Here is a 23,940-nt window from a genome sequence, read left to right on the forward strand (position 1 = left end):
TGTATAGGATTGGCATTCTGTGTCTTCCTGCCTGATTTTAATTGTTCTCTTTGGTTGGAGTGAATACAACTTTTGTTCTAAAGTTGATCACGATAGCCTTCTATTGCCCCCTTTATTTCCATGAGGGGTATATCTATTCTTTTTTTTTTTTGTAATTCCATTACATACACATCTGTGGTTACTCTTATTTTTCTAAATGTAATTATCCAGCTAGGCTAAATTATGGAAAAGAAATTATAAAAATCTTTTCTTGCCAACAATCTGGATCTGGCCAGCACATTCTTGGTGGTTTGAATGTTGGGTATAGCTTCTCTTTCTTCTTTCTTCTCCCGCCTGCCCCCAGAATCCTTTTAAATTCTGGGCTGCTTTTTTTTGTGGGACAGGCCTTTCTTAAGGTGGTTCCTTGAGCAGACTGCCACGAGCAGGGTATTAATGCCAAGAGGCATAGTTATACATATTTTGTCAGGATAGGTATATTTTGACTTTTATATTAATTTTGAATTACTGTTGTAGAGAAAACAAAGATACACATGGTAGCTTTTATACCTTAGGAGATTTTTTTTATACATTATGACAGAATGAAGTCATATTTAAATTCATAGCTGGAATTTGGAATGTGCTGCTAGTCTATTTTATACATCATCAAGCTATTTTTAGGCAGAATAAAAGCAATCGTCGCAATCGTTCTGGAGAAAACTGGCCTGAACTAAAAGGGACTGAGAGAGGATTTGGGGCTATTGAAGAAAAAGGGACTTCAAATTGTTTTCGGTCATTTGTTTCTGCTTGATCACAGACCTGCTCTCGGCAGTTCAAGCTTGCGCACCATTTGCATACGTCGGTCTAGCATTTCTGGAGATGAAAACTGGCAGGGATCAGTAGCTTTTGTGCACTTGCCTTACACCAGAAGTTTAAGTCCTGGGTGGACATCCCAGAAATTCTTGAAAACGCCACACAGGACAGATCTGAGAACATCCCCTGATGGTGGCCCTAATTGGAAACAATCTGGACATACATCCTTAATGTCATGCTCTGTAAAATGCATTCCACCCTCACAATGGGACAACAATCGGAAGTAGTGCATATATTTTCACCTGATAGCGTGAACAGGTCTTACATCTCCACAGAGGTGTTTACTGAAAATAGCTCCTATGCTGAGCTCTGTGGCTGTGTACCTGTAGGAGGCTAGTGAAGGCCAAGGACACCCAGGGGCAATCTCAGGATGGTTTCCCCCTCCTCTAGTTTCAAGATGTATAGATGTTGATCACATCCACACCCAGAAAAATGCTTCCCCACCCCCCCCTCTTGTCCAGCTGTCAAAGCCAGGCGCCTTTCATATTTAGGATGCATTCGAATGTCATTCCATGCATCCTCTGGTGCCTCACTCTTCCCAAGCAGGCAATGTCTTGGATTGGGATGCTGGCTGTGACTCTAAGCAAGTGACTTAGCTTCTCTGTTCTCCAGTGTTCCAATGTGTAGAATGGGTGTACCGGGACACTGACCTCATGGGGCGGTTGTGAAGTTTAAGGCAGTGAATACGTGCAGACATTCCAATGGTACCTGACACGTAGGGAAGAGCCTATTCCTGCCAGCTCCGCTATGCGGAGGCATTGTCCACTGTGTGCCAAGTCCATGACACCGTGAACCACAGAATGAACCTGCTGGAGGCCGCACCATCCTCACAGTCATTCTCAGGCTTCAGCTCATGGTTGCAGCCACCTGTCAATCCACCTTGTCAAAGGCCTTCCTCTTTTCCAGCCACCCTCTCTTTGCTCTTCTTGTTAAGCACCGTTCAGTGGACCCCACCGCATAGCAACACTGTTCAACAGAACCAGACAGTACTTGATCCTGCCTCCTCCACTTTACCCAGCTTGCCCTTCCTTCCCCTGGGACTGGTCCTTCCTGATAACCTGTCCAAAGCCCTGAGACGAAGTCTTGCCATCTTCCCTTCTAAGGAGCCTTGTGGCAGTGTGTCCGCCAAGAGAGAATTTGGTGGCTCTTGGATAACCCACGGCATTTCACCAGTTAAAACATCCAGATGTGTTCAGTCTTCGGTGGTCATCCCCATTCATTGTCCAACTTTCATGGGCACATCAGTCTATGATTTTACCACCATTTGGGTCGGGCAGGCTGGAGTTCCCAAAGTGACGTCTTGGTGAGATCTTGGGCAGCACATTTGCCCAGTTGTTGCTGTTAGCTGCCATCCCGTAGCAATGCCAGCACAGCAGAATGAAAGACTGCCCAGTCCTGGGCCACCCTCCCACCTGTTCTTAGACTGGAGCCCACAATTGTAATCACCGTGTCCATCCAGTTCAATGAGGGGCTTCCTCTTTTACACACCCCTCGGCTTTCCCAAGCCCGGCATCCTTCTCTAGGTACCGGGGGACAGCCTTCCCTATGTCCAGAGTATGTAAGACCACGTCTCACCATCCTTGCCTCTAAGGAGCACTCTGGCTGTACTTCTGAGTTAGTTAATTGTGCCAGCCTGGCCGATCATCACATGTGGTGCTGGTTGAAAGGCGGAGGGATAAATGGGTGGTGAAGCCTCGCCTTTCTAGTTCTCGGGTCTCTTGTTTTGTGATGGTTGCACCGGGTGCAGCTGCCTTAGCAGTTCCCTGCTTCAGCTTGCAAGATTGACTTCCTACAAGACATCCCCAAGGAGAAGCCGCATGGACCTATCCCGATGCAGCCCTGGGTGCTGGAGCAGCCATGTGGAGACCCCTGCCAGTGCTGAGATGCTTACATGTTCACTGACTCAGCTTTCCTCCTGCAGTCGGCATTATTGCCTCTGTTTTGTGAGGTGAAGGACTTTGTGGGCTGGTGTTGGGTATGGGTTAATGTTGGACTTGTGGGTTTGGGCAGCATTGGGTTGGGATGTTTTCGTGATGCACATTTTCTTTGTATAAAACTCTCTCTTACACATGAGTTGCTGTGGATTTGTTTCTCCAAAGTACCCAGACTAATACAACTTCCAAGACAGATTTGTTGGCGGGTTTGGCAGTCCACGGTACTTTCGATAGTCTGGGCCAGCACCACAGTCCAAATGCATCGGTGTTTCTTCAGTCTGCCTTGTTCATTTTCCCAGTGCAATATGCCATTGGGTTCTTGCTTCTTGCTTCCATGAGTGTTGATTGTGGATTCAATAAAACGAGCAGACACCAAAAAGGCCAGTTTCTCCTTGCAATGCCTAGATATATTGGTTTGTTTGAGATGGAGTTGTTTGTTACTAAAGACTCCAAGTCCATTTCAAGTTTACTTTCCCCCCCTCTTTTTTTTTAAGCCCTCAGACCATGATGAGGTTTGAGGAATAAGGAATCTGGAAGGATTAAAAAAAAATTTTTTTTTAAGAAACATTCTCTCTATAGTCCACAGCTCAAGAAAGTGAAGCCAACCACAAGCTCCTTTATTACATATTTTATAGGACCCCCAGTGGCCCCGTGGGTTAAGCATTGGGGTGGTTACCCTAAGTTCTGTGGTCCAAACCCGTGGCTGCTCCACAGAAAAATGATGAGGCTGTCTTCTCCCTACATGATTCCCAGTCTCAGAAAACCCCCAGAGGCCACCCTACATTGCAGGGTCACTGTGAGCCCGGATCAACATGATGGCTAATAAGAAGGGGAGCTGAAAAACAAACATGGGTAATGCCATTTCATATCATAAGCCACTCAAGTTTGGAGTTGTGGAAATGGTTAAAAACCTCCTGGGTCATCCTCCCAGGTTCTGATGAACTAATTTTTTTGTAGGCAGTTCAGTTCATGTCGATTCCACTTAGCAAATTGCCTTTCCTTGATTGTTTTTATTGTCCTGATTTGCGTTATTCAGATAGGGCTCCATCTGCCTAAGGTCACCGAGCCACCCAGGCACCAGCATGGCTTCCTCTTGAGGAATCCAGTTATTGATGCCCCCCGTAGGGGCTGCCCTGCTTCCGATGTTGCAAAGTCAACGACTGGAACTAATGTCAAGACTCTGTCTGTCATTCCGCAGGACAGCAATGCTGCTACTGCTTCTGCACATTCTCTGAGGGCTTCCTGGGACACTGGTAATACTGTGCAGTGTCGAATACTTATCCTGTTCGAAGGGCACACTGCAGGGAACCCAGGGATGGGCTCCCCAGGAGGCTCTGTGTGTCAGCATGGACTGTGTGAACACTCTCCAGTGTTATCCAAACCCCTGTCTTACAGATGCTTACCAGAACGGGTTGCCAATTAACTATTCATAGATTGTGAATTTTAACATCGCTGTTAAGAGATCTGCATTGGCGAGATGAATTTTTTTTTCCAAATAGAGGAATTAAAAACAGAAATCAGGAAAATGAATGGGAAACCCAATAATAAGAGAAAGTATCTGTGAATCATATATCTGAGGTAGGTCGGGTAGTCACAACATATAAAGAACCTATTCAACTCCAGAACAAAATGGCCAGCATCCCAATTAAAAATAAGCAAATGACTCGAATAAGTATTTCTCCAAGGAAGCTATAGAAATGACAAGAAAGCATGTGAGAAGATGCTTAACATGTAGTCATTAGGGAGCCACCCATCAAAGCACAAGGAGGTTCGGATTTCACCCAGCTAGGGTCCTGTAAGAAGAAAACAATGAAACATTGTAGAGAGTAAGTATTGGTGGGCATGTGGAGAAATTGGAACCATTGTCCATTGCTAGTGGGAATGTAAAATGGCTCAGCTGCTGTAGACAACAGGGTGGCCCTCAAACCATGATCTATGAATGACCAGGACCCACAGTTCCACTCCAGTATCTATACTCCAAAGGATGGCTCGTCAGTCCTCAAGTACATGTACCCACACATTCAAAGCAGTGCTGTTCACAGTAACCGAAAGGCGAGAACAGCCCCAGTGTCTTCCAGAGGGTCCCTGGATACAGAAACGGGGCTATCCGCACACAGTGGCACTGTGTCCAGTCATGAAAATGAATGGAGTGCTGACCCATGCTGCCACCTCGATGAACCTTGGAAGCATGACGCTAATTGAAAGAGGGAACGAGGCATGAAAGGCCACAGAGTGTGGAATCCCTTGATATAACTATCCGGGTAGATACATTGATGGAGACAACATGCAGCTTTGTCGTTGCCGGAGGCTGGGGAGGTGGGAGAATGGTAAGCAACGGCTTAGTGAGTTTCACTGGGGAGCGATGGGAATGCGCAATACTGCCAATGTACTAAACATCACTGAAGTTGTGTTTGTTCGTTGTCCGGGATCAGCGGGGACCTGTGTGCAACCAAGCGCAACATTAACTAGTTGCTCACTGCAGCATCCCCACCACTGCTCCCATGTTTGAGCGCCTTGTTGCAACCACTGTGTCAATCCTCTTGTTGAGGGCCTTCCTCTTCCTAGATGCCCCTCTGCTTCACCAAGAGCGATGTCCTTCTCCAGGGACTAGGCTCTCCTGACAACGTGTCCAAAGTACACGACATGAAATCTGGCCAGCTTTGCTTCTGAGGAGCACTCTGGCTTACTTCTTCCAAGACAGATTTGTTTGTTCTTTTGGCAGTCCATGGTGCTTTCGATGTTCTTCACCAGCACCACAATGCAAACCCTTGATTCTTCTTCAGTCTTCCCCAGTCAATGTGCAACTCACACATGCATATGAGGCCATTGAAAATACCATGACCTGGGTCAGGCGCACACAAGGCCCCATCATAACTTCCTTGCTTTTCAACTCTTTACAGAAGTCTTGTGCAGCAGATGGACCCAATGCAATGCATCGTTTGATCTCTTGACTGGTGCTCCCATGAGCACTGAGTGTGGGTTCAAGGGAGATGAAATCCTTGAAAACTTCAGTATTTTCTTTTGCTCCTGAAGTGCTGGCTGTTAAATTAATTAATTTATGTTATGTGAATCTCACCTCGCTAAATTATTAAAACCAAATCAAGCATTTGTTATTTCAAACACAAGTCCAGTTAAGAGAAGATACCATTTGGAGAAAAGTTTCATATAATTTTAAAGCTGTGAAGGTCTGGAATATTTCTCTCTCTGGTCTGAGTCAAGCCTTTATAATAGATGCCCTCGCCATGAAGTCTATAGACCTGTGGAAAATGAAGCAGGCTGGGGGAAGAGCTACATCTCAAGAATCACCTTCAAAGCTCCCTCGTCACCTACCTGCTCATGGGTCCTCATCTGTATTCTTCTAAGCCAATACCTTTACTTGCTTTCTGGCTCATTTTCTTAGAGCTTCAAGGTGTATGCAATTGACTCTCTCACTTTCAATAGCTTCCAGCTTTTGCCCCCTCCCCCCACCCAGCACATACACCTTGTGTGTGTGTGTGTGTGTGTGTGTGTCTGAGCTAATTATTTATCCCCGGAGTTAATTCTTTTCTTTATGGTGCAAAAGAAGAAGGCAGCCTCTGACTGCTGTCAGCTTGAAGCTGTCTGACTCTAACTGCCTGGCCATGGAGTTCTGGTGAATATAAGTAATTCAAAGCAGACAATGCTACATCCGGCCAGGAGCAGAGCAAGAGGAAAACAAAGCCACCCCACTATGCGCATGTGTGAGCACAGTCAATCATGAGAGAGAGCACAATTCAAGCCAATATGATGCCCCACCTCCCTGTCTAGGTCAAAGGACTGGCCACTGCTTCTTTACCAATGACAGTGATAGGCCCACTCGGTTCCTTTGTCTATCAGAAAACACTTATGAAGACACTGCGATGGAAGTGTTCCTGCTTTCTGATAACATCCTATTTAAAGCAAAGCTGTGCTTCCTTAAGCCTTTCTAAAGACCCACAAGCTCAAATCTTAATATAAGCTCCTCCTAAAATTCTCTCTGGGAACACCCGTCCTAGGGTCCTCTATTGGAATCAATGGATAAACACATTGTGGTGTATACATCCAATGGGATGTATGCATATACTGGGATGTTTTGTTATCTCTCTTACTGCAACTGTCCAATAGGTTTGACTTTAGTGAATGTGGGTGTATTTCGGGTGGTGTTTGCCTGAAAGTCCTAGCAACGGAGAACCCATTTCCTGGCATACTCCTTGAGTGACAGCAATCCTTCTTGACATCACCAGTAACCCCCCAAACATTGAGGAGCAGCCTCCTGGGTCGACCTACCACAAGTGGTCCTGTTTTATGAGCAGCCTGGGCAATCTAATCTGATTTCTTCAATTTTCAGATGAGAAAAATCAAGTAAAGTGGTGACTTTTGCTAAGGCCTTCAGGTACTTATTGGCAGAGCCATTATTAGCACCCAATCTTTTCATCTGGGTTAGTGCTTTTTCTGCTCCACCCTGCTGACTATTTAAAGAAGTACAACTCCAAAGTATAATGCACCCTTGAGCACTAAATTCAATTTACTATCCATCTCCCCTTAATTGAGTTTAGCTTCCATTCTCTGTAGAAAACACTTTAACCTTCAAACACTGGGCTCTGTCCAGTGCATAGCTACCAAGAAGTTACTGTTAGCATTTAGGGTAAGACTTGGGGTTGGGGCTTGGATTTCTTCTATGTCAGAATATTATTTAGTTGATAACTCTTATCAAAGATGCTATTGTCTTTCCTGCTCAGATGCAGCAGATAGTAGCCAATTAATGAGAGGTTTATTTAATGTGAACTTTCGCTTTTGATCTTAAGACAAGAACTCTTCAGAAAAGAAAAAGCCAAAATAAAACAAAAACACTCCATCATCTCACTTCCCTATATTCGTCTTCTTCTTTCCCTTCTTCATCTTTTCCGTCTTCTTTAAAGAAATAGATAAAATGGATAAACGCTTTCGAGAAATGGATAAACTGGTTAAATTCTTCTCTCACACACTGTTCTGTCCTCCGGACGTTTTTGCTTCCCTTTGCTTGTGAATCCCATATCTACATTGGAGGAGAATTCTTTACGCGTGTTGTAAGTTTGCCATCTGGATTTAAATTGCAACTCTCCTGCTTCTTAAAGGAACCGTATTGAAAAATACAGCTCTGAAGAGATAAAATAGTTTGTTTATTGAAATTACAAATGCAATATTAAAGGGACTTTAAATAGGAAAATAATGAGCTCTACTATCTGAATAAAACTATTTTTATTATTTTAACATTGCACATAAATGTTTTCACATATTTTTGCAAAAGGTCAATATCTATTGTTTTCCATTTAACGCAATACATAGTTTAGTTAGCCCAATGCCGTATTTTCATATGGCTCACAGAGTGTTTTCAAGGAAGCAGAATATTATCCTAATGTATCATAAACCTATTTTGGAGATTTAGTTGGTTCCAGTTTTTGAGTTCTTTGTTTGGTTCGGGGTATAAGTAAGACTGCAGCAAATTTCTTTGTTCATAATGGTTTGCTTTTTCTGAATTCCTTTTCTAGGTGAATTCTCAGAACTAGGATAATAGTAATGTTGATCAGAGACCAGGGACATCTTTATGGCTCTTGTAATACATCAGCACAATGTTTGACAAAGAGGTGTGGCCTAGCATTAGTGAAACCTCATGGCAATGGTGTATTATCATTAAAAATAGGTTCTCATTGCTTTTGGAACTGAAAAGGACCTCTGTTTTGCTTTATTTAGCATTTTTCTCCTTCTGAGGGAAAAATAACTTTTATTGCATGTTTGCTGCTTTTATTTGTTGGAATGGTAAATTCAAGGTTTTCATGCTGACCTAAGGGAAATAGAAGGTCATTATGTATTTTCTCCGTCTCTGGAGTATTCACACTTTGCACGCTGGAAAACACGTCACTTCCTCTGGAACTTGTGTGTATTTGAATCGTGAGAAGTAGAGGGTGATGGAGGCAAAGCCTTCCCTAGTAGGCTTCCTGGTACCCAGCTTCCTTGTGCCCATATCCTTGTACCTAGCATTGGTTTTCTAAGACCTATTCTGCCCTCCTAGGCTTTGCAGGTAATTTTACTTTTGATCTGGCAGTAATTTTCTCTCTTTCTGATGTTCTTTTGCAGTAATATTTGTACTGGGCCCTTGCCTTCTCTTCATTAGTTGGGAATAGTGTATAAACACAGTATAGTAGGGTTTCCTTTTATTTGAAAGTGGGCCAGAAGGAACATTTCCTTTCTCAAAGCAAGTGGGACAAACTTTGTGCTAGAAGAGAAGTTTCACTCGGTATTCAGAGCCAACATGACATGTTTCTAAAGATTTATCCAAATTTCCTTTTAGTTGAGCATCATTCCTGAACTGATAGTATTTTCCTTGGTCATATCTGTTTCCTAAATGAGTGTCTCAATTATAATGACAATGGTATATATTAGGGTGTCACTTATTTATGAGTAAGAACCCACTCAAAACTAGCTATCTATAACTAGCTACATATCTAGTTATAAGCAATACTGGCTGTCCCAGAAAATGTGGATACTTTCATCTCTCTTAACTATGGGCTATCTACCCTATCCATGTGCCTTTTTACTAGCTATATAAATATAGATATTGAAGATACACATATTATATATATATATATATATATATATATATATATATATATATATATATATATACACACACACACATATATGGGTGTATATGGGTCATAAATGCTGATGACCCAACCATGCTTGCTGAAAGTGAGGAAGAGTTTAAACACTTGCTAATAAAGATCAAGAATTGCATCCTTCAGGATGGATTATCAGTCAAAGTCAAGAAAATCCTACTCCTCACAACTAAACCAATAGACAACCTTGTGATAAATAGGGGGCAAAAATGACGTCGTCAAATATCGTCTGTTACTTGGATACACAATGCGTGCTCATGAAAACAGTAGTCACGCAACCCCATGAGGTCATACTCAGGGCAAATCTGCTGCCCAAGATCTCGGTAAAGTGTTGAAGAGCAAGGCTGTCCCTTTGAAGACTAAGGTGTGTGTGCCTGACCAAGCCACGGGTTTTCCAGTCATCTCATATGCATGTGGACATGAAACAAGGAAGAAGGAAGAAGAGGAATTGATGCATTTGAATGATGGTGTTGGGGAAGACCATCGAAAGAACCATGGCCTATCAGAAGCAGAAACAAATCTATTTCTGAAGAAATACAGCCCGGATGCTCCACAGAAGTAAGGGCGGTAAGGCTCGGGAGACTTCATCCCATGCACGTTGGACGTGTTATCAGGAGAGTCGAGTCCCTGGAAAAGGACAGCCTGCTTGGTCAAGTTGAAGGTCAATGAAAATGAGGAAGACCCTCAAGGGAATGAACTATTATAGTGGCTACACCAATGAGCTTAAGCATCACATTACTATGGATATGATGTAGATTCAACCCATATTCATTCACTACTATGGATTGAGTCCATTCTGCAGAAACAACTCCCCCTCCCTTTTGGTACTTGCATCTCACCAGGAACTAACATGTCACTCAGATGAACTGGCACCCCTAACTTCAAATACAAACTCTCCCCGGGGAGGGTCTAGGTCTGACCAAGCAGTGACTCTCGGGTCCTTCTCAGTGCTGAATACTTGATCAAAACCCCCAATATTTCATAACTGAACGAGGAAGAGCATGCTGGAAGGAACTGTTCTTTGGCTTATGTCTCTGCCTTTTGTAGACCACGCCACCATGTGCCCTCAGCATTTGTGCATATGTCTGCATCTGCTGAGTAGCTTTGAATTTCTTGGGGTCCATGATCCGTGCTTCATTAACTTCTCTAAGCCCAGCACACTGGGCCGTACCAGGCCCAGAGCAGAGCCACTTACCGTAGACGCGTTACTACGAAACAAAAAGAAGGCACACAGATCTGGTATGCTGGCTGGCTTTCCAAGGGATCATCCAGTGTAGGAAGAGAAACTGTAAATAAAGGGAGAAAGGGTTTCGGTCCCCAAGAGTGATACACTGAGAAGGGGCTTACAAGTCTGGATTACATGTAAAAGCAAATTGGCAAGAGATATTAGCTCAGAGCACATTGCTCGAGCTCTATGTCATTCCTCTGTCCCTGGTGGCATTTTTCGGAGGCTGCCTTAGCCTAGAGAGGTTTCCCCTTTCCCTGATCTCCTGTGTCGTCTATAAATGGTTTTGTTTGTATGTATTGGTTTCCTGTCCTATGGTATTAACTGCAGCTGTATCTGTTGACATCGTCTCTTCCGGCTCCATCAGAGCCTCTCAGAAGAAGATCCTTTCTTGGGCTTTGCTATGTCTCCCTTTCACCCAGCCCTGGGAACCTGCTCAGCCCCTCGCTTAACATCGTTCCCCCTGTCTGGGGTGGGGCAGCACCTGATACACAGAAAGCTTCCGGGGGTCCTTCCCAGCTTCCAACACCCCATTACCCATCCTGCTTGGGGCCTTTGGGTTCCTGCCTTGATACTCTCAGTTGCTTCTTCTCTGTGCTGCTGTCTCAAGTGGGAGCTTGGTTCAGCGTCCTGCTTGCTTTTGGTTTGAAGCTTTAGCTTGGAAGAGGTCCCCTGGAACCCTCTCCCTGATCATGCCGGTCATAAGCCAGTGCCACTGTGTCCCCATTTTCCATCCAGTCTAATTCTGATGTCTTCTCTCAGCCTTGGCTGGCCTTGGGGGAAAATTCGAGCAGCAGAAAGTCAGTATTTGTCCATGGTTGACATGTTCTCTCCAGGGGTCATTCTCACATTTAAAAAAGATGTTGCTTTGTTTGAAATCAGAGGGCTTTTAGCATTATTTTTTCTAAAACATGCAACTGTTTATTAGATGAATTGAATTCAGTCTGGATGTTAAGAGAACATGGATTACTAAAGTTTATCCAAGGAGCAACATTTCCCTGCCTCTTTATTAGGCCTGACTTTGACAAATCCATGCACCCCATCAGCTGGCTGACCCTGACTGCATTTTCTCTGGCAGGTCTTCACCTCTGAGCTTGGTTCTTTTCTGCAACATGAGAAGAGGAACATAAGTCATGAATATGTCATGGAGGCTTTGTGAGAGTCAACTGACCTAACATTTGTGAGAGAATCGGTAAACGTTTCGGTATTAGGCGCATATAAAGCACGATTCTTTTAACATGTGAATTAAACGTGAGCCAAGGGCCCTGAAAGGCAAACTTTCCCCTTTCCAAGGAGACCGCAAATGGAATACTGTCTTTTACTACAACTAGCAGCTGCCGTGGTGATTGGCCTTGGAGATGACTCCAAATCATAGTGACCTTACGTAGTAGCAGTGTTGCCCAGTCACGCACCATCCGCCCCATCCTTCTGTGGGAGCCCCTTGTTACATCCTCAGTGCCATGTCATCTCTGTGAGGGTCTCCCCCACCTTTTGCTGACTTTTACCAAGCATGATACCCTTTCCCGGGGACTGTTCTGTCTTGATAAAATATCCCAAATACTGGAGACGAAGTCTCATCATCGCCTTCCTAAGGAGTGCTCTTGTGAGGCTTCTTCCCAAACTGCCTTGTGCATTCTTCTGGTACTCCAGGGTAAGGCCAATGCGGACCATGTTTCCTTTTCCATTGCCAGCCTTCTCCTGGAGGCGGTGAGAACTGGTGAAAAATCAAGACCAGAGTGACTGCCACATGCAAGTCCCTACTGAGCCTAGGTGGAAATCCTTCCTTTATTCATGTATCACAGACTGTGGGTTACACATTAGGCTGTGTGTGAGTCTGGGTGGACTAGGGAAACAAATCCAGGGAGATTCATATGTGTGTGAGCAAGAGCTTTATATAAAAAGAACAATTGTATACGAGAAAACATCCCAGCCCAGATCAAGCCCATAAGTCTGATATTAGTCCATATGTCCCATACTAACCTATAATTTCCTCTTCGGACTCATGCAACACATGTAATGATGCTAAATGCAGGAAAATCACAGGCCAGTGGGTGGTAAGTCTTGTGGATCCAGTGGCAGTGGAAGCACATCAATGTTGGTGTTGGTTACCATGTGGGTCCTCCAGCTTCAGGGCTTTTAGCATAGCTCCGTGTCTCTTGTCAGCTGGAAGACAAAACAGCGAGTTTGTGTGTCTGTATCTGGTCTCCAGTGAGTTATCTCCATGGCACTTCCAAATAAGGACATCAAGCTGCGACCTGATTGACAGGCTAGACTCCACCCCTTCGCAAGTTGACACCAGATTATGCCACAGGCTAACCATAAGGTCAGCAGTTGAAACTGACCAGCTGCTGCATGGAAGAAGGATGATGCTTTCTGCTCCTGTAAAGAGTTACAGTCTTGGAAACACCAAGGCAGTGCTACTCTGTCTCTATAAGTTGGAACCAACTTGCTGACAGTTTTTTGAAAACAATTGTTTAAAATTGTTTAAAACCACATATACATATTTATTCCATACTAGACAGCTAGCTCAATATTTTTGTTATTATTGGTTTACTGTTGCCCATATCAACTCTTTTTCTTTTACTTAAAACAACAGCAACATGATTTTAATGATTTGTAGCTAATTCAGTGCATTTCTTCACTAGTGTGTTTTCTCTTGTCTGGCAAGAATATAAACTCATGCTATAAAATTATAGATATAATTTTTATTATTATTTAGGGCCTGTAGGCTTTGTTTTCTTCATTGATAGTACCCTGTTTCCCCGAATATAAGACAGTGCCTTATATTAATTTTTGCTCCCAAAGATGCGCTAGGTCTTATTTTCAGGGGATGTCTTATTTTTCCATGAAGAAGAATATGGTATACATTTATTGTTTATTGTTTTATTAAAAGAGACTTTGCATTTCCTGTCTATGCTGGCTGCGCTGCGGCCAACAATGAGCTGCGCGGTGGCACCCAGAGTCCAGAGTTACGGCAGTTTTGGGGAGGCCTTATTTGGGGGGGGGAGATGCCTTATATTTCAGCGAGAGGCAAAACTGTATAGTAGGACTTATTTTCGGAGGATGTCTTACTTTCGGGGAAACGGTATCTTCCGCTCTCTATTTTCATCTGTTTTTTGTGTGTTTTAGTCTTGGTTTTTATCTGGCATTTAATGTCCTCTCTCTGTGCTTCATTTAGATAATATGAATACTTCTAGATTAATCTCTATAATTCTTCCTAGATTGAATTCCAACAATTTACACCTCTGCTCAATTACCCTCCATAGGAATTGTTGATAAAGAACGTTTGTCAATTGGGTGGCTTTTCATTTATTCTTTCCATCCTCCTAATAGCACATTAGTATCCTTTTGGGGAATAACTCAGTGGGTAGAGTCACAGAGGGGGGACAAATGAGATGTTCTTAAGGGAGTCTTGCACAATATCCTTCCTATCTTTGACGGAAGACAAGCAATTGGCTGTCCTAAGCTCAGCCAATTGGACGTTCTCTACTGAGACTTTGAATCTTAAATAGAATTATGGAAAGATAGGGGGGAAATGCTTGTTAATTGTTAACTCATTCCAGTCTTGGTTTGAGTGCTGTGCGTGGAGACTTGAATGTTTCCTGAGTGCATGTCTCCTCGTTTCAGCTGGATTCTTCATCCAGGAACGATTATATCATTATTTTTATTTAATGTCAAAGACTTATGTTGGCCTCGAGCTTCATGAACTTTTGTTGATTGATAACTTATAGACAGTTGAGGCTTCTTAATGTCAGACCTGCTCTTCCAAGTCTTCTAAGGCAATGTGTCATGAAGAGTTACGGAGAGGAAATGGAACCCGTGTCCTTTAGTAGAGGAGTCCTGGTGCCTTAGTGGCTGGGCTGCGATCCACAGGTCAGCAGCTGGAAACCATCAGCGACTCCACGGGAGAAAGAAAGTGTCGGAAACTCACCGGGGCAGTTCTATCTTGTGCTATAGAGTCACTAGGAGTCAGCACAGACTCCATGGAACTGAGACTAGTTTGGGTTTGGGCGGGCCAGTCCTCAGGAGAAAGCCAGGCTTTCTTCTTCCATTAAGAGTTATGATCTGAGAAACCCACAAGGGCAATTCTACCTGGCCTATAGGGTTGATGTAAGTCAAAATGGACTCACTGGGACTGATTTTTTTTCTTCTTCTTCTGTTTTTTAATGGGCAGTTCATTAGATCTTTTCCCCTCACTTGCCTTTTCTTCCACCAAAGAGAAAGGAGAGTTCATAGATATTGTCAGCCTCATGGCAGTGAAAAAAGGAACTCTGATGGAACACAGAGCTAAGTGCCAGGCTGTTACCACAAGTCAGTTGTTCAAATTTCCCAGCTACACTGCAAGAAAAAGATGAGGTGGTTAGCTCCCTTAAAGATGTATAGTGTCTGAACCCTATGGAGCTGTTCAACCCTGATCTATAGTATCACCAAGAATTGGAGTCAACTCAATGGCACTGCCATTGGTTTGTTTTTTATTAAATGTGGTGTGTGCTTCAAGTTTCTTAGAAGGAACCCAAACCCCCTCAGCCTCCAGCAACCCCGTGCAGGGTTTCTTTCTCAATCTTTAGGAGAGCAGACAGCTGCTTCTTTCTCCTGAGGAGTGGCTGGTGGGTTTGAGCCACTGATTTTGTGGTCAGCAGTGCAGCACCTAGTAACCAGCCCCATAAAGGGTCCATAAAAATAATATATAGATATAACCAAGATTTTAAAAAACCATGTGGGTATTTCTCTCTGAAGAAAATAATCCTTACCCCTTCCTAATCTTTCTTTGTAAGTTCATCTTTCCCAAGGATATGTTTCCATGAGCAATTCTTATGTTTCCATTTCTTATGTCTTTACTGTCTTTCACCCATGCATACATCCATATGCAAATACGGCTTGATAAGGGGTATGCACCCATTTATCTACTCCACATATCTTTATTGAGCACCTACTCTATGCAAGGCACTCTACCAGGTTCTGAGGACGTGATAAATGAAACAGTGGCACCGATCGCTCTGTCCCTCAGAGTGACAGGCTTGTATCCATGTTTTTATTAGGTCATTCATACATTCAGCAAATGTTTATGGAGCTGATGATAGTCCAGGTACTCTTCTTAAGTTCTAGGAACCAGTGGTCCATGAATAACAGAGAATAATGAATAAGAGTTTGAATTTTGAGGGATAGGCTGTTGCGTTAGAGTCCTATGCTGGGTTCGCTGAGAAGAATTTCCCATGAGAACAGAACGGGGTTGAATCTCCCAGAGCATATAAGACAAGGGGGTACTGGAATTGGATGAGGCTGCACGTGAACTCCTGTGGGTCTTGAAGACGGCTGTTTCATATAATTCTAGAATAAGGGCGGGGGAGCGAGAGGAGCGTATGAAGAACTCAAAGTCTGTAGGCAGAATGGGCTGGCATTTTCATGGACAGAAAACAAATCTCCAATAACCTGACAAAGTACGGATGGTGTTGAAGCTTCCCACTGAAAGCCTGGACCCACTTCCGGGTGTGAGAAAGTGTTTGGTTTGCAAGAGGCATTTGGTGTTTGCTATTGAGCCTTTCGGTGGAAGCAACTGCTGGGGGACTGGAAAACTCTTGGCATTAAGAACCACAGCTGCATTGTGTGGTTTTCTTGCATTTCTCTCATAGGCACGGGGTGCTTAATGATTTCAAAATGCAAACCAAGTAGTATCCAAAGAGAGAGGAGCTTGGGAGTTACCAAAATTTCAGATGATTCACAAGCAGGCTTCTATAGACTGCGACATCTCGATTTAACACTGTCTTGGCTAAGAAACATACTCAGTGTGTTTTCCAACTGTACACATGATCATGTTCAGGTCACTTTTAAACCCTTTGTATAAAATTTAGGATTTATTCAATTCCCCACCCCCCTAAACATTTGGATGTAATTTCAGGCTTTACAGTTGCTCTGCAAAACATCAAATATTTATATTGGTTTTTTTTCCCAAATATATTTATTATTTACTGTACAGTCTATGAAATATTTACACCGATTTTAAAAGAAAAGAGATACATTATTTATTTCGCCTTGGACTTTTTCTTGATGTAGGTAAAATGGACAGTACAGAAGGGGGAGAGATTACTAAGGATGCATCTCGGGTTTGTCAGTGACCACAGGAGGCTCTGCCTGTCTCTTGGGAAAACATCTGGCAGGAGAGTTCAGTAATTAACCTGTGCTGGGGACCACCCGGCTTCCCTAGGAGTCCCTGCTTCCTCTTCATTCTTGGGTCTCAAGTGACAGGAGGGAAAGTTGGAATCGCTCCTATTACATACCTCCCCCTATCCGTCCAGGTTTCCAGGTGCCTTTCTGCATAGGTTGGGCAACACCTTGCTTTTTCCTTTGGGACCTCAGACATCCCCAGCTGCAGAAGAAATAATTACTCTGTTAGGAAAATAGAGTAGAGTCAAGATCCTCAGAGCCAACTGATGATCAAACAAAAACGGCGATGGCTGAACATACGTGTGCTCTGCCTCCATTTTAGACCAAGAGAGGTAGATTGACACACCTGGTCCCAGGCCACCTGCCTTCGTAAAAGCATCCCTGTTGATCCTGATCATCAGCAAAGGGTGAGCTCCTCCAGAGGAGGACCGGATTGGTGTACTTTTTTATTTGAAAAATACTTGGATGATCCTTAGGCCTCTCCCATATACTGCTGTGTGAAATCCTCCCTCAACAAGTCTCTGCGTATGGCGTCTCATCCTTATTCGAGATCTTTTTGAACTGGGTGATTTCCAAGCCAACCATGGGTTGAAAATTCAGAAACCTGAAGAAGAGAGTGCTCTGAGTTAACGAAATGGCCCATTTTCCCCCGAACCATTCTCTGTGTTTCCAGGGTGGCCGTTGCTTCCCTGGGCCCAGCAGAGGTCGAGGCAGTCTCTGACTTCTACAGCCAGGCTTTCCTTTCAGACGTCACCATCATAAGGAAGCTATGATATAAGTCAAATCCCACATTTAATATTTTTAATATTATTATTTTTGACCTAGATTACCAATATCTTGATCACGTCACATGTTACAGTCTTTGGGTTGGCAGAAGAATAATCCCCATCCTGCCTCACTGCCTTTAAGTCCATACCAACTCACAGTGACCCTGTGGGACAGGCCAGAACTGCCCCTGTGGGTGGTGGAGACCGTTCCTCTTCCCTGGAGTAAGGCCCCATCTTTCTCCCACATATCGGCCGGCGGCTTCAAACGGTGCCATCCTTTTGGACTGTAGCCCAAGGTGTAATCATGACGTCACTAGGGTTCCCATAAAAACAATAGTTTCGATAAATTGTGTGCTGCAACATTGTATGTAGTACACATTACTAACTCTAAGAGGTAATCAAAAAAACAAACAAAAACCCAATAAATAAAAAAGTCCCAAGAGTCCAAAGGACAATCATAAGGGCAGTTCTTACTAAGTCAAATAGGTCATCAATTGAGGACTACCTGTACTTTATAGGCATCGGAATGACAGAAATATCATCAGGGGCATAGCACATGGTTATTGGCTGGGCAGATGGGATCGTGACTAATGGATTTCACAGGAAAGGGTGCCTTCACATTCTTGTCCTTGTAAAATCACCTTTCCTGGTGATAAGATCTTATGCACACACTGCCTTGAGTCACATGATCTACTTCAGTCTCCTTTCCAGCTGCTGTTACAGCTCCCACATACTTGGCTTCAGGGATTTGCCATGGAATTCTTTTAGTGTCTGCTGTGAAAGGAGCCTGAGTATTGGCCTTAGTGTCTTACTCTAGCACGTCGTGTGTGCCGGTGTGCATGCGTTTTCCTGAATATTTAGTCTGACACATTTTCACTTTACTAGGCTCTCCACTATTATACTGAAACTGTGAGTTGGCATGTACAATAATGTGAAGAGAAATTAAATGGACCTACACACTCACACACGTGACAGTAGAAATGCCCCGCAGGGCTCTTGGCTATTATTTTCATCTCATACAGAGCCTCTTGCCAGGTCCAAACTACCAACTTTGGTTTGTTTGTTTTGCTTCGCTTGGATTTCATGGGGCTTTTTTTCATCATTTTATTGGGGGTGCGTACACAATACTCTTATCACAATCCATACATCCATCTATTGCGTCAAGCACATTAGCAGTCAAATGCTTAATCATTGTGCCATTGGAATGTGTGTGTGTGTGTGTAGATATTGAGAGAGATTTCAGTATAACAAACTACTTATTTTATTTCTTATGGATACTTATGGCTTTTCTAGCCATAATTTTTATACATCCCACCAAATGACTGGGGAGGACTATGCAGTGGGAGCAACAGAATCAATCCATCAGGATGACACAGAGCTGTGGGCTTCCTGGGCCACGGATCAAGAACGCTGCATGCCTTGGGGCATTAGCATTGATTATTTAGTAGATGCCTCTGAGCAGTTATTGGCAGAACCCAATGTGCTTTGCAATATTTGTCTGACCAGAGAAATTGTCAGGCTTCGGAGTCAAAGGCCAGAGAGAAATCTGCCTGTAAGCATAGCTGAGAGGAGGCTGTCCGGATCAAAGAACTGTCTCTCGAGTGTTCCTGATCCCGAAATCTGTTACTTTTCTAATAAACTCATAAGCACCAATGTTGTCTGTGAGCTTTGTATGATCATTGCCAACTCAGACCCAGCAGACAAGTAGAGAGTCCCAACTGGGGGGAGAGTTGGTGTCAGAAGTAAGACAGAGTTTGGGGGGTAGAAGCATGGCTTCTTCGGTATCTGTCTTGGGCTGTGGATTTCTATTCTCTCTTCCCCTTGTAAAGGGAGAAATAAAACACAGCCATCACAGCAGATATATAGACACAGACACACACTCATACACATACACACATGTGTATATGTATCTCAATGGCATAAACTATGATTGACTTCTAATATGAAGATTGGTGGTTCAAATACAGGGCACTGGCCTGTAAAATATTACAGCCTAGAAAACCCTATGGAGCCCTTGATGAATATGCAATCAAGAATTGAGGTTTTATGGTAGAGACCTTGAGACACCTATGAAGGAAGAAACTACCTAAAGGGGGTATAGGCAAACTGGACTTACTTGGGAGGGGAGGTATGAAAAGGGGGATTAAGAGCAACACTGTCTATTTGTGGGTAGACTATGCCATGTAATGCCAGGGAAAGGCTGAGGACACCACGGTTTCATTATTCTAACCAACTTCTGAGGCATTAATTAGCATTTCCACCTCATTTTATAGATGAGGAAATGGAGGTTTAGAGGACGTGAAGTAATATTTTCAAGAATGCAGAATGAGTAAGCTGGGGAGCCAGAATTTGAACCCATAACCTGTGTGGTAGAATATTTCCAAGGATGGAGAAAGTCTGAGTCACGGCTAGAAGAGGGGGAAGTGGGCATGGCATAGTTGTGGTACAAGCTGGAGACCACCCTGACTTGAGCTTCAGGGTGGTCTGCAATTAGCAGGGTACGAAAGTTAACTTTATTTCCAACCCCACTTAATGTGCAAGCGTATCTCCAAGACCCAAAAGGAAATAATCATGTTTGTGGTCTGAAAAGACATCATATAGATTGCTGTCTTTAGTAAAGGACTTTTGACGTTTGGGGGTTTGACCTTCAGTGTTTAACATGCTTGAAAGCACCGGTGAACTATGGGCGTTTGCAAAATGGGCTTCTTTCTCCAGCACAGAATCATCCTCTTCCCCCGCCAAACTCTTCTGGAAGAGAGAGTGAATGAAATGGATGTGTGGAGAAATTTGGATATGCTTCCCCCCAGAACAACCTCGTGAAGCTTGCTTGTGAATGGAAGCCAACTGGAATGATGGGCATGATGGTAAAGTGGGATAGTGACAACAGACATGCCCATCCAGTTTTGAAATATTTACAGAGGATGATGTCTGCTGATATGGTTTTAAATTGGAGTGTCTGCGGACTCAACAAGTGTGTGAGTTACCCAGCCCTGAATTATAGGGCCCCTGAATTACTGGCTACTTTTTCTCACACAGAGAGAAGGGAAGTTGAGGGAAGGGTCAGCATAAATCAGATTGTGGCAGTTACATAATCTGGCATCACTTTCAGGATTCAGAGTGAAGGGGTAGAGTCTAGCCTGTCAATTGGGTAGTAGCTTGATGATCTCATTTGGAGATGCTAAGGAGATAAATATCTCCCTGGAGGCGGGACACAGGCTTACTCTCTGGGAGACATCCTTGTGGAGAAGACACATGGAGAGAGGCTGTTGGAGCCAGATCTCTAGAGATGGAGAAGCCACATGGAAAACCCTGCCAGTGCTGAGATGCTTACAATGCCACTGGATCCACAAACTTACCACCCACTGGCCTGTGATCTTCCTGCATTCATTGTCATTGCATGTGTTTCATGAGTCTGAAGAGGACTTTATAGATTGGTATAGAACATATGGGCTAATATCAGACTTAAGAACTTGATCTCGACTGGGCTGGGATGTTTTCTCAATATTCAACTTCTCTTGTATATAAAGCTCTTTCTTATACACATATGAGTCTCTCTGGATTTGTTTCTCTAGTCTACTCAGACTAACACACAGATAAAGTATAGCAACACAACTCAACAAAGGGAGGCCTAAACCCTCCCACCAGAAATGATCACGACGTAGTTTTGAAAATGAAGTTCTGGAAAAATGTAAATATTCAAAGTACAAGAAATGACTGCATTCAGGATTGGATTGGCAATAATACCCAGCATTCATTTAGTTGCTATTCTCTCTCGGGAACCTTGTTCATGAAATCTCTGGGCATTTTCTTCTCTGTCACAGCAACTACGTCAAGTGGCTGGTACTATGCTTGGAGAAGGCCGTCTTCAAGGGCAGCAGCAAAGAGGCAGGCCTGCAACGAGATGGACTGACAAACGGTGACTGAAACAAGGGGCTCAGGCAGAAGGACAATTGTGAGGATGGCTCAGGGCGAGGCAGGCCTTTGCTCTGTTGTCCAGAGTGTCCCGATGAGTCTGAGGCGGCCCCCGTGACAGCGCACAACAACCATGCCCATTGTCCAGGCGAGGAAGTGAAGATGTAGAACAGTAGGTGACTTGCTCCAGGTGACAGTTCAAAGAAATTAGGTTAATTCTAGATGTTGCAATGTGTCCGTTTTCTTTCTGATATTTGAAGGAAATCCCCTTGGTCCTCTCAAGGGTAAGTCGCATACCCAGTCAGCATACATTAAGTGCCTAGTGCGTTCCATTTCTGGAGAACGTGGACAGCGTGCATGGTCAAGTGGAGGGGCAGAGAGAAAGAGGAAGGCCCTCAACAGTCCAAGTGGACACAGCCGCAATGATAAGCTCACACGTAAGGATGATTGAGAGCATGGCAATGGGCCCAGCGGTGTTGGTTGTGCTTGGGGTCGCTATGGGTCAGAACGGACTCCATGGCACTTCACAATATGCGCAGAAGTCCCCGCCCAGCTAGTACAGTTTGTTTGAAAATTAATGTAACGTTCGGCAATTGGAACCCACCCATTGTCACCACACAAGAAAGACCTAGAAAGGTCTTTTGTAAAGATGGCAGCCAAGGAGGTCTTATGGAACACAGCTCAATTCCACAACATAGGGGCTTGCTGTCAGGGGAATCAGCTGACAGCAACACCCTCGTTTTGGCTTGGTTTTATGTTTTTGCTGTGTATGCTCCAGGTTACGCGGGGCTTCACGACACATAGATGGATTAGACAGAGTCATAGCCTTTGAGGAGTTCCCACAGCATCAGAGAAACACACTCATACAAACAGACGATGATGATAAATCAAGCTAACTGCAGTGAGAAGGCTGTTTGCAAGGAATGATGGGAGCAACAAGAAGCAGGAGAAGATGCTTGGGCTGTGTTTTACAGAGCTGAGGTCAGCCAGGGGAAAGTGGAAGAGGGCATTCCAGGCATGCTGGGAGAACCTAAGCAAAGGCCCAGAGGTGGAGACAGCTTGGTTTATGTAGGGCCCAGGATAAGTTTGCTTTTACTTTAGTGCACAAAGGGCCAAGGAGTGCTAGAAAATAAGTGTCCATTCAGATCACAGAGGCTCTCATGGACCATGGCAAGGCTCTTGGCATTGGTCCTGTAGATGGTGGGGTGTAACCATGGATCACATCAGGGTGGAAAGTGGGTAACAAATTGGGCTGCTCATCATGAGGTTGACGGTTCAAACCCACTGGAGAAAGTGAGTCTTTCTGCTCCTGTAAAGATTTACAGCCTCGGAAACTCACAGGGGCAGTTGGGCTCTGTCCTAAAGGGTTGCTATGGGTCGGAATTAACTCAATGGCGGTGGGTTTGGATGGGTTTTAACCTCAGGGTAGGAGCCCCGATGGCCCAATGATTAAGTGCTGGCTGCTGTTCAAAAGTCGGGCCGCCTGAAGTCACCAGCCACTTTGGGGAGAAAGATCAGATGAGTCTGTAAATATGACCAAAGCCCAAAGCAATCACACTGCTGTTAGGTAATTCTGACTCATAGCCACCTTGTAGAACATCGACGAACTGCCCACTTGGGGTTTCGAGGTTGTAAAGCTTTGCAGGGCAGAGAGTCTTATCTTTCTCCCACAGAGTGGCTGGTGGGTTTGCACTGGCAACCTTGCGGTTAGCAACCCAAAGACCACTTCAGCCAGCCCCAGATACAGAATTGAGAATATGAGCCATCTTAAAAACAAAAAAAAATATATATGTCCTGTAAAATGACCTATAATGGAAAATGGTAAAATGTGCGGTAATAGTGAGTGTGGTAACATTTTCTATCAGAATTTTAGGGCTACAGTAAACAGAGTACCAGCAAGATGGGAGCAAGGATATGTTTAACAGCATTATCTGAGTCAGATTCCTTACCATGTTCACAAATGAACGTAACTTTATATCTAGTTTTTCTCATACAAGTTTAATAACTTTGCAAAGAAAAAACATTGTTCCCTATTTGTTTCCACAAGGTTGTACAAGCCATCTCTAGAAACTTGTCCCGAATGAGTTCAGGATAATCACTTGCAAATGGGTTCCAATGCCGAGTCTCACACAATAAAATCGACCACTGCAGCCAAGCCATCCCGAAAACAAATAACTTATACCCAACAGAAAGAAATATCAGACTTCTCTGGTTATGACAATTGGAGCCACTGCCAACTTTTAACCCAGAAGAAATTCCCAGGGCAGATCCTGTGAAGTTGTGGTGAAAGGTTTTGTTAGGGATCAGAAAATGGATCATTTCCTATTTGTCGTGTGCATGGATAGCACAAAAACTAACCAACCAATCCACAGATAAACAACAGTATAAAAGCAACCCTCCTTCCTTTCTCATAGTCATGCTATTAGAACCAACGCCTG

The sequence above is a fragment of the Echinops telfairi genome, unplaced genomic scaffold, assembly GCF_000313985.2.
Source record: "Echinops telfairi isolate 266 unplaced genomic scaffold, ASM31398v2 ScPeMD7_3;HRSCAF=10, whole genome shotgun sequence".
Taxonomy (NCBI): Eukaryota; Metazoa; Chordata; class Mammalia; order Afrosoricida; family Tenrecidae; genus Echinops; species Echinops telfairi.